The sequence below is a fragment of the Erigeron canadensis genome, chromosome 1 (assembly GCF_010389155.1).
Source record: "Erigeron canadensis isolate Cc75 chromosome 1, C_canadensis_v1, whole genome shotgun sequence".
Taxonomy (NCBI): Eukaryota; Viridiplantae; Streptophyta; class Magnoliopsida; order Asterales; family Asteraceae; genus Erigeron; species Erigeron canadensis.
The window spans coordinates 41,495,856-41,506,895 of record NC_057761.1 but is presented as its reverse complement, the minus strand read 5'-3'; the positions used below and the strand labels follow the sequence as shown (position 1 = coordinate 41,506,895).

At 35.4% G+C, this 11,040-nt stretch overlaps 1 long non-coding RNA gene across 2 annotated transcripts; it reads left to right on the top strand.

Annotated features, from left to right (window-relative positions):
- The first annotated feature begins 255 nt into the window (after positions 1-255).
- LOC122585652 lies at positions 256-7,123 on the top strand. Of its 2 annotated transcripts, none has more exons than XR_006321751.1 (3): positions 256-836; positions 941-1,028; positions 6,202-7,123. It is a non-coding gene; the product is annotated as an uncharacterized LOC122585652 (long non-coding RNA). The 2 variants fall into 2 exon arrangements; XR_006321750.1 differs by having other exon boundaries at positions 256-848.
- The last annotated feature ends 3,917 nt before the right edge of the window (positions 7,124-11,040 follow it).

Genomic DNA, 11,040 nt, shown 5'->3' with positions numbered 1-11,040 from the left:
TTTTGTATTCCCGTATCAGAACACCTGAACACATGTTTCAACTTCTCTTGTACTTTGAGGCTTGTACTTGAGGGTTAATCATGTGTATGCAGGATGTTCTTGTAGTGGGCATTGCATTTGCTTTTGAATTCCCCTGTTTTATGTGATTTTTTACACTTTTCTTGTTGGGGTGACATATTCTACTGAAATTTTCAATTGCTTTTGAAATCCCCTACTAGAAGAACCGTATGTAGTCAGTCAATCGCTTGTGCAACATTTAAACTAAAGATTTGCAACTCGATATCATCTAGACTTGGTTTTAAAAGAAAAATAAGTCAAACTTGATATAAGGCAAGTTTAGCTTTGTGGTATACAGACAAACATGAGATCAGGTTAAATAGATAGAGTAAAAATGGACTTTTCGATATCATCTAGATTTTAATTTAGTACTACACAAAATCTTCAAAATTTTGATAATGCAAGTGCTTGTTTTGCTATATTAACATGGATTTGGAATTGGTTTCAATAGATCCACACCAGAAATGGATAATTTCATATTATGTCAAATGCATACGGAGTTTTTACCTTCATAGTATTAGTTTGGCATGTCAATTGAGCCACAATATGGATTTCTTGCGCTTTTAACTGGTTATTACTTGCAATTAGCTGATTATAAAGCCCCAGCCCTGGTACAAATTGTTTTTAATCTATTCTATTTCAATGCGAGGTGTATGGACTATTTCAACCTGTATGACAGAGATCAAATGTGAAGCCTCTCTCTTTGCTGATTCATATGGGGGATAACAACTGCCTAGAGTGTTCCTCCTTCCATCAAGATTAGGGCTTTTTTATTCGTTGTATGTATATGGGTATACTCTGTTATTCTTTCATTTGTTATTTGTTATTATATATTTATTTATTCAAATTTATTTTTTTGTATCTAATGTCAACGATTTTGTAGGGTTGTGCTGGCTGAGAAGGTTATCCGTGGCGATCTAAATATCTCATTTCCTTGCAATTGGATGATTGTGCTCAATCAATATTAACAGGTAAATTTTCTGATAAAAAAGTTTTTATTCTTAAAGTCAAGTTATGAATTTCTCTGCTTATGTCTAAGTAGCTCTTGATAATAGATTCATGGTTGTAAATCTCAGTTATCTCGGCCGATATCACTGATATATCGCTTATCGGTGGTCGACCGAGATGATATATTCCCAATATATCCCTGATAAATCCCCGATTTATCGCTTATCGATGGTCGACCGAGACGATACCGAAAAGCGATATTTACAACCTTGAATAGATTGGTGGTATATAAAAATCTCTTAAACTTAGGACTAGTTCATTGAGGAATGAGTTTTTGTGGCTGATTTGTGGTTTTGTGAATTCTTCGTTAGGTTTATGTTTCTTTCATAGTTAAATGGTTGTCTTATTGCTTAGAGTCTTTGGACAGATAAAGTTTTTACTAGTAGTGGCTCTCTTTAGCTACAGTTTTTTGAAGCTTATCATATCACTATAATAGAGGTTGTTGTTGGTTTAGAAAGATCCCTGGCCATCAGTTCCTGTGACTTCCTTGTAACTGGATGGTTGTCGAAGAGCTTCTTTGTTCTACTTGCTTTAGTTACTTTTTATAATTTGCAATTGGAATATCGATTTTGCACAACTATTTTGTAGAGCTTGATTAGGTTATTGATTTACAGGTTATTATTTAAGAAGTTCATGAAAACTGATTATAGGTATCATTATTTTATTGCGATAGTTTGACTAAATACAAGCACCTTTATAACACTATGCATCATGGCTTAATGTAAAATCAATGTTTATGCTTTGTTTGATACATCGTCATCAGAAAGCGTTGCCATAATAGCTCATGACCAGTTTGTCATACCTGGTGTTGATCAATATATAAAGCATGACTGTGGGTTCTATCCTGTGTATCATTATAAGTTGGGTGGTATAGTAATCTGTTATTAGATGGATGTCATCACTCATCATTGTGAGGTAATATAGTTACTTATATGTTCTTGTTTTTAACATATCATTATGTTCATAGGCCTTTCTTAGGTTTATGGTTATTATATAGGCTCTCTTAGTGGGCATATCAAGGGAGCTAGAGTACTTGCTAGATAGGATGTTCTTGTGTCATTCTACAAGTGGGGGGTGACTAGCTTGCTACTAACTTCCGATTATTATATAGGTTCTCATTTGTAGTACTTTATTGTATATAGCGTTTTGTAGGCCTCTGTTTGGTTGATGGTTATATAGGTTTTTCTTAGTGGGCAGATCAAGGGAGCTCAGGTACTAGTTAGATAACATGTTTATGCGGCACTCTCCAAGTGGGTGTTTGGTTTCTTTGGCCAATGGGGTTGGTTTGTTTATATTGTATTACATTTAGTTTTTGTAAGAAAGAGGGGAAGGTCTATGTTCTTTGTTTTGTTGATAGGTTGTTGATGAGCACGGTCCTTGTTGCCATGCGAATGGTATTCCTTACTAAGTTTTGGGTTTATATTTAGAATGTGTAGGACTTGTGTCATCCCTGACCACTGGTACTTAATGTATTATCTAACCTAGTGTAATGTCGGTTAGGTTTCGACCATATGACAGTTGCTTAGACCTTTGCTGTTGTTTGCTTGTTTAAACAAAGGTTAAACTTTAGATCTATTGTGTATTGTTGTGTTATTGGTTTCTTTTATTTCTCTAGAGGCATAAAATCTTGTTACTTTTCATGTTTACATATATATTTGGATACCTTCGTAATACAGCTTCATCAAGATTATGGCTCTAGTTATAATTAGTTGTCTTTATACTGATTAAAAATCCGTGTATATTGTTATATTAGTTTATCTTTCGTTGACATGTTGGCTTGGGTTATGTTGTCACAAGTCACTTGGATCTTTTGAGTCAACAGAGAATGTGTTGTTGATTTGTTTTGCGTTTTTTGGGTTTGCTTGGCAACTAAACTGCAATGATTGGTACTTCTGTGTTTTTTTTTCTCGTAGTCTTTCTGTACATGGGTTTTGTTTCAGTCACGGGTAAGATGTTTCTTTTCCTGTTTTTATGGCAGGTTATGCATGTTGAAATAGGTTGTCTATATTCGTTCATCACACACTTTTTTGTGCTTTAGTTTTATTGGTATTTTAACCGAGACAACGGCTTACCTTAAAAGCTTGGTGACACAGGCGATATGCTTTCATGACGAGTTTCTGTCAATTGCTGTATACCATTGGGTAAAGTTTTCACTTTTTTTTGGATTCACTTTTGAAAACACATGTATATAGCAGGCTACACCGGCACACCTCCCCTGTAAAAGAGGGTTGTTTGTTATCTGTGTGTCACTGTTAGGCTTTTGGTTTCTGATAGTTCTCGATGGGTAGGCAGAGCATGAGGGGCTCTAGTGTTTGTTCGACACAGTATTATTGCCGCATTCTCCCAGCGAGGCAGTGACTAACCTCTCCACTATCTTCAAATTTTGTGGTTATAAATATGGGTTCCTGGTTTCCTTCCCCAGCAGGTATGGTTATTGTTATTGTGTTCATTTTTGCTATTGTTATTGTTGTATTGCTGCCATCCGGGGCCTTATTCTTGACCATCACTCTGTTTTAAACAGTGTAATGTGTAGCGCCATGTTAATTCCTATATTGGTATCTACTATCGTAGTATTGTTTATAGGTGTTAAAGAGAATATTGCTTATTTGGATTTTGTTATTGGATTTCCCATGACCCTTGCTACTATCGGCATTTTTCTCTCTTTTCATGCGGTGAGACACGATTGGATTTATATTTCTTAGAGTAGCATACATAAGGGTTAGGTTTCTGGTATCTTTTAGAGAGGGAACAATCGGATCATCTCCCATTGACTTTTTAAGAAAGGTAAGCTTTTGGCTTGTAATTTGCTTGGGTTATTATCTCTGCCTCTGATGGCGCTCATAGAACATACAAGGATTGGCCTTTTTATGGTGGATATTTCTAGTTGGGTTATAGTCTTCGCTGCAGATTGGCAAGCCATTTGTTATGGTGGATATATTCGGGTTATGGATTCACTGCGTGATGACTAGATGGTTAACCAGGTATCTTTGGTAATAAACTGATTTTAAATGAAATCTATTTTCTATGTGAATAATTCATTGTTTTTGGTCCATAGATGTAACGATAGCCAGCCAAATATCACTCTGATATTTTGGCTTGCGTTCTTTGGTCCGCTATGATGTTCCGAGTTCTGACTATCATGATTAGCAATGTAGGAGTATATATGTGTTAGGAGTTAAACGGTTCTTGATCTCACTTCGAGCATTTCTGTTTAGCTCGATTTTTTGTGTGCTTCTGTAGTTCGGATACCGTTGTGTATCTGTCACGCTTTCTTTGTGATTCTGTGGTTCATTTTGTATGGGTTTTTATTTTGTGCTTTGCCGTTGCAAATTTGCAATGGTGATTTTGGGTGGACTATGTTGTAGATAGATTTGAATTGGCTAACTCGGTTAAATTAGACATAGTTTTGCCAGTTTGCGTATGTATTTACCATTAGTGGTGCTTCTATGGTTTTTTTTTCTAGTCTTAACGGGTCATGCTTTTCTTTTCCTCTCCTTTTTGGCAAGTTCTAAGTCATGCACTATTAGTAGGATGTTCCGTGTACTTCTATTACAGGCTGGTCAGAACCTCCATTTAATCAGTAATCAAACCGAGACTTTTTTTTTTTTTTTCCTTTTTGTGTTTACCTTTAAAGCTTGGTGGCACAAGTGATATACTTTATGACCAGTTTATGTCAATTGTGCACTTTGAATAATGCTTACTTTGCCGATGTAATAAGTTTGCTTAGTAGTCTATCTGTAATGAATTTGTCGCTTTTTCTTTGTTTGGAGGTCATCTTTGACATCTTGCTGTACTTGTTTTTTATCTTGAGGCTGCTGGTTTAGCAAGAAGCTTGTTTTGTGCTGTTTGTTAATCTTCAGAGTGCATGATTAGAACATGTTTCATGGCTACAGAGCTCATTGGCTTTTTACAATTTCAGTCTATATTCAAAGGTAAAATGATTTATTTTCCTGCAGTAGTAATAGAGGTAATCAGTTTGTCAATCTGTTTTTTGCCATCTCTTATTAGCCTTTGCTGAGACGCATTATGTGACATGGTTACATCTTCATGTCAAGATAGAACTCAAAATGATTGGATCATTGTTGGTGATGGTGGTCGGTGGATAACCAACATGTGTCTTTTCTCCTTTGCTTCTATTATGTTCATTTTTTCCCTTCCTTTCTCATCTTCTCTGTGTGTAAATCTTGTATTAACAGGCTATCTTTAATTTTTTGGTTTGTTAAATACATCGGTCCTATAGGATTAAAGGTCCAATGGAGGAAGTACCACATGCTTGGTATCTAAGAATAGCTCCATGGATCTCATCGGAAATGTTTGATGTTTCTTGGCTTTATTTTACTTCTAAAATTTTGTTATCTAGGTACTTTGTTACTCTATTTGAAAGTTGTAGGCTATGGAGTACCTGTGTTAGCAGAATTGCAGAAAGTGTCATTTTCGAACTCTTTGTGTGCTTCTATCTCATCTTTCTCATTATGCTTCTGATATTTTGTTTTTTTTTGTTCACGTAATGTTATCATCTAGTTAATTGTGTTATTATTGGTGGTACATGATTGGCAGAATTATAGTTTGTGTTATTATTCAGCTTTGTTTGCTTGAAACAAGGTGCATGTGCTTCTTTTCCCGGGAGCTATGTATTTGTAGCTTGGGCATTGGCCATGGCTTATATGATAACATAGTTTAGATGACACGTGTGGATTGTGACTTCTTTCTGTATATAATGATTACGTTTCCGATATCTTTTTGAGAAGCAACAACCATATCAAGTCCCTGGTAGGGTGATTGAATGGAGGTATGACTTTGTTAGTTTCGTTTCAGAGTTTTGCTAATAAGACATGCAAGTATTGACCTTTCACAAGACTTGCTTGAGACCATTGCTCTCTTTGATTTTCAAAGCATATCATCTTCAATACCATATAACTGCTTAGTATCTACGACCACCATTTTAAATCTGTAAACAGGAAGATGAATACATCCAATTATAGAGCGGGTATGTTGTGTGATTTTATGCCTTGCAAAAAAACCTAGACTAGGTCTGAATGTATGTGTGTTCAGCACTTCTTTGTTTGTTTCCATGTTGGTAGATTTTTATGGAGTAAACCTTGGTATAGTTTTATGATGTTGTAATGGTGCACACAGGACAATGTAATGCTCTACATGAGTGGCGTGGCTCTGTAGCAGCGCCAAGTGGGTTGGTTTTCTTGCCAGATGCCGGGTGTTTCATTTCTTAATTTGTTGGTATTCATAGGTTTTAACTCTACCTAATGTGTATAGACTCAGTCGGTCCCAAGCTCAGATAAAGCAAGGAGGGTTGGAAGAGGTAAAACACTTTCACTAAAATTTGAATACTTGCTTGTTTCTACTAGTGCAGTTGTTAGTAGCATATAAGTCTGGGTATCGCCTATGTCAACTACAGCATAAGTCACACTAAAGGAGTATAGGGCCCTGCATTATAAGTGGTTGGTTTAGCATGTAAATGTAATCTTGGCTATAAGTCTTCCCAAAAACAATTTGTGAGCAATCAATCAAGACATGGTTGTCATTATTGGCAATGGTTGAAATGGTATGGTTCAATGGGTATAATGGTGGTTTTTTTTCTTTCTTATCATTCGGTTTTTCTCATAACAAGATGCTTGTATATGTTGACTTTTGTAAAAGTATCTGGTGGTTTTGGGCTTTGGCTCCTGGTTTTCTTTTAGCAGGAGTGGTTTCCGGTTTACCTTCATATTTGCATGCCTCCGTAAGTTCAGATGTCGGTTTGTATGTAACACACTTCCTTTTACGATTTTGTGGTTCCTTTTCTTATACTTACATTATTGTGATTTTGCTATTCTGCAGTTGTGTGGGTCTATTATTGTAAGGGTATGTTGGGGTTACATTATTGAAGGAGGGTGCATCTACCCTGTTGTCAGTAGTAGCTTGTGTTCTGATATGCACCTCTTCATTTGTTCCTTTCATTTTGTGTTTTGATATCCTATCTGGCCCATCTTTTTGCTAGTTAGCCTGATCTGTCCATCTTCCAAACCTAATGACTATTAACAACAACTATTCTTTTAAATTTATGTGGATCATGTTGCAAGTAAAAAGACAACAAAACACAAGTTACCATAGCTGCATAGTGTGCCAACAGATTTAATATATTCCATTTGTTGCAGTATCCAGTGCAAGGTATATAGTGCTCTATCATGTTATCTTAGAAATGAAAAATGTGGGTTGAATACTTTGAGTATGTGTAACAGGTTAGACGAGTTTGGTCAAACAAATATCTTTAGCAAAAGTAGAAACATGTTGGTTGGGTTGGGTTGGGTTGGGTTGGATTGGGTTAGGAAGCGGCATTAATAAACTAGGCCGAAATAGCAACAATAAAAGTGACTTGGCTCGTTAATTATTTTTTACTTTAACTTGTATAAATTGTCATGACTATTTTATTTTTATTTTAAGTTAACCTCATAAAACTAATCGAGTAGTGAATTACCTTCTACCCAAAAAGTAGCTTATCAAACATATTATGAAAATATATTCTTTTACCAACAAAATATGTTAGGATAGTTTATGCATCGAGTATACAAGGTTGACCCACTTTCTGTTCATTTTTCACCTTTGTTCAATTTCCATTTAGCCAACTTTTTAGTTTGGAACGTAGCCCAAATCATATATGGTCAAAATTATCAATGTGCTCTATACGAATCAAATACTTATATAACGATAATTATAACTGTCAATGTGCTCTATACAGAATATTTAATGTAACGATAATTATTAAACATAGATTAAAATTCTAGTTCTGTGATTTTTCATCATAAAAAGTTGGTAGAGGATTAGTACCCTCATATTAGGAGACAAAAAATGTTATATGTTAACCTTCTCTTGTGGGCTAACGACGGAGTTAATTGGGGAGTTATGTAGTGGCCAAGAGTGGCCCGATATATTTCTAGTATTATTTTAGTGGATTTATTTAGCTTAAAGGTAATTGGCAATTTTACACTTATGTAATTTCATTTTTTACTTTAATTTTATGCTTAATATCATAAAAACAGTTCAACAACTTTACACTTAAAATCCAAACGTCACTGTTGTGGGCATCATGGATCATTAGTATCACATCCAAAACTTTTGAAAGTTTTAAGTCTACAACACAGCACTATTACTATAATAGTCAACAATATTATGATACAATTTGTATTCTTCTTTTTCTTTGTGGCCATAATCAACATGTTGTTTTTCACTTCACAAACAGTGCCTTATGTGACACTTTTATTTAAATGACAAACAACACGTCTAAAATGCATCTTGCTTATAAATTTATGGAACTTTAATTCTTCGTCCATAAAATATGTTGATATTTCTTTTGAAGCGCCGTAATGTAATGGCAACTTGTAAACAAGAAACAACGCTTCAATTAATTCAATTAAAACCGGGTGTCTAATTAAAGTAAAAGGTTCCCAAGTAGTTTTTTTTTTTTTAAAGTAAAATTCAATTCATTTAAGCCCCGACAACGCCGGCAGCCAATATATACCAATATTTACACAAAAATGAACTTACACCAGTTTTGCCAAGAAACATTCTTATACTTCGTTCTATGCTTAAACCAGAGGTACCCAAGTGTCTTGATACTTTGAATAATTCCAATAGCATTAGAATCGACATTGTTGAAGACTTTGTCATTCCTCGCTCTCCAAATGCACCAGCAGCTAATCCTTATAATGCCCTTGATTGCTGAGACCTAATCTGAATCAAATTGAGACGAAATTTTGTGGTGGCGCTATGACCCCTCCCTGGTTCACATAAAGTTTCTCCATTGGTTTTACAATGGAAGGTGGTATGAGTATTATAAGTTTTGATTAATTTACTATAAAACGGTATAAAGCTTGTATATTATATCATAAAACTTATTTATACCGTATAGCAGGTTTATTCCATTAACAAAACAAGCATTGCTAAAAGGAGACGATGATGGATTTTTTAATGTGTCCGTACCAAATTATTCCATTAACAAAACAAGCATTGCTAAAAGGAGACGATGGATTTTGAGAGGCTCCCCAATGGTTCGTTATTTGGCTCGTTCGACACACAGGGACGAGTCCACACCGTTGGGTGGGACTCGTTCCCCTCTCGTCCGCCTCACTCGTCCGGTGGACTAGTCCCTACAGGGACGAACGTTTCTCCCCAATTTATTTTTTTTGAATGCAACGGATAGTTGCAAGTTTCTAACATTGGCAAAACAGGTCCCTTAATGTCACCTTTGTATCAATTTGGTTCCTAGAAGTGTCACCTTTAGTCCCTTTAACGACTACTTTTTTTGTAAAAATCAAAGACATTTTATTATCAGAACACATTTTATTATCAAACGACATTACATGATTAAAAGACATAATTAAAGAACAAATTACATGATTAAAACACGAAATACATAATAACGTTTCGGTTACTCGTCATCATCTTTGACTGACATCTTCCCGAAGCCACGATTAGCATGTTCGTTCAGCCACCACTTGTCGTGTTGGGGGCATTTGACTTCCCACGTTGATTTGTCTTCTCCGCAGTTGTCGTGGTACGATTCGGCCCAAGTGCATTGGTCACCCAACGTGTGACCAGCCTGAAAAATATCATCGACCACCCTCATGACATTCTTGCTCTCATCCTGCAGAAACAATGAATATGTCTCTTCGTGTTTGGAGACCTTGCGGCCTGGTGCTTGTAATGCCTCAACCTGCTGCTCGCATTGTCGCCTTTTCTCTCGTAGGTAACCGATGACCCTAGAGATCTCAGTTTGAAAGAGGGTGTCCTCTTTGATATCAGCCATGATTCTTGTTTTCATCTCATTTTCGGTCAGACGAGGTCGGTGAACATTCTATTTTGATGATGAGGACACCATTTACTTAGAAAAAGTGAGTGGGTTTGTAGAAGAATGAAACCAAATTGTGCTATGGCTTGATATTTATAGAATGAAACTGAAGTGTAAATATTTTTGAAATTTTGGCCGTTGGAGGGACTGTAAGTGTAAATTATTTTGTTTTTTGAACGTTAGGGGAGCGTCATTTAGTTTACCTATAAATACTGGCCTCTTTGATCAAACATTTCTGATAAAATCACGAACATCTAAATGGCTTCTTCATCAAGACCCCCTATCCAAAAACCACCAATGACTGTCGATCAAGTGGATGACAGTATCATGGCTGATATACTCGACCACGAAATGTTCAAAGACGAGCTTGTTGCAATGGTGTCAAGAACAAATTGATTATATACAAACTGGGTATTGTACCGATCTTGAGAGTCAATACTTTACGTATTTGCAGGGGAAGATCCAGAAGATACAAGTTGTTGTGCAACAACTAGCTTCTGCAGTAATCACCTTGAACCATTTTATCATAGGAGCCAAAGCAGTTTATGCTATGAAGAAATAAATTGTGTAATGTTTTATGTGTGTTTTTGTTTTATTTTTAAATAAGTTGTGCAATGTTTCAAGTACTGTAATGTTTATTTTATAAATAAATTGTGTAATGTTTTTATGTGTGAATAAAGTGTTTTTTATTTGGGTATCTTTTAGTTTGTTATAATTTCATAGGGTTAAAAGTGTAAAGTTTGGATAAATTTGTAGAATTAAATAATTGGTGAGTCCAAGACTAGTCTTTGGTGGATGAGTCCATTGGGTGCATTTTGGGGGGATTAATCATTGGAGTGTTTTTTGCTGATGTGGCGCTGACAGAGACTAGTCTTTGGTGGATTAATGCTTACCATTGAGGAGCCTCTAAGAAACTTTTGAAAGAATACAAGTGCCTCAAAAATGACAAAAAAGAAAGAAAAAAATAAACATCAATAATTTGGATATTTATTCTTGAAAAAGTGTTGGCATACATTATATGCGATAGATCCAAATTTTTCTGCTCTAACTAATTCGACCTTCGTTGCAATATGAATATTATCTTAAAATTAAGGAATCAATATATAAAAAATTATAAAAATGAATGAATATTA